The sequence below is a fragment of the Orycteropus afer genome, unplaced genomic scaffold (assembly GCF_000298275.1).
Source record: "Orycteropus afer afer isolate SDZICR_OR568_19922 unplaced genomic scaffold, OryAfe1.0 scaffold00053, whole genome shotgun sequence".
In the NCBI taxonomy this organism is placed as follows: domain Eukaryota; kingdom Metazoa; phylum Chordata; class Mammalia; order Tubulidentata; family Orycteropodidae; genus Orycteropus; species Orycteropus afer.
The window spans coordinates 799,372-799,800 of NW_006921640.1; positions in this window are offsets into that span (position 1 = coordinate 799,372).

Consider the following 429-nt stretch of genomic DNA (forward strand, 5'->3'; position numbering starts at 1 on the left):
AGTACAGGCAGTCCCCAGGTTACGAACCAGATCATTTCTTAAGTGTGTCTTTAAGTTGAGTTTGTAGGTAAGTCAGAACAGGTGCATCTGGTTCTGTTTAGCTTTGTATTAGTACAAGAAAAGGCTAGTAGACATTTTAGTGATTTGAAAACTGTACATGAAGTAAGTGAAGGTGATGGTGATGAAGATTTGTTGCCAGCTACCAAAAAAATAAAATCTTGGGAATAAATCTTACCACGGACACAAAAGACTTCTACAAAGAAAACTATAAAAAAAAAAAAAACTATTTCAACAAACCATGAGAGATCTACATAAGTGGAAGAACATCCCATGCTCGTGGATAGGAAGATTGAACATTGTGAAAATGTCAGTTCTACCCAAAGCAATTTATACATTCAATGCAATCCCAATCCAGATGCCATCAACATT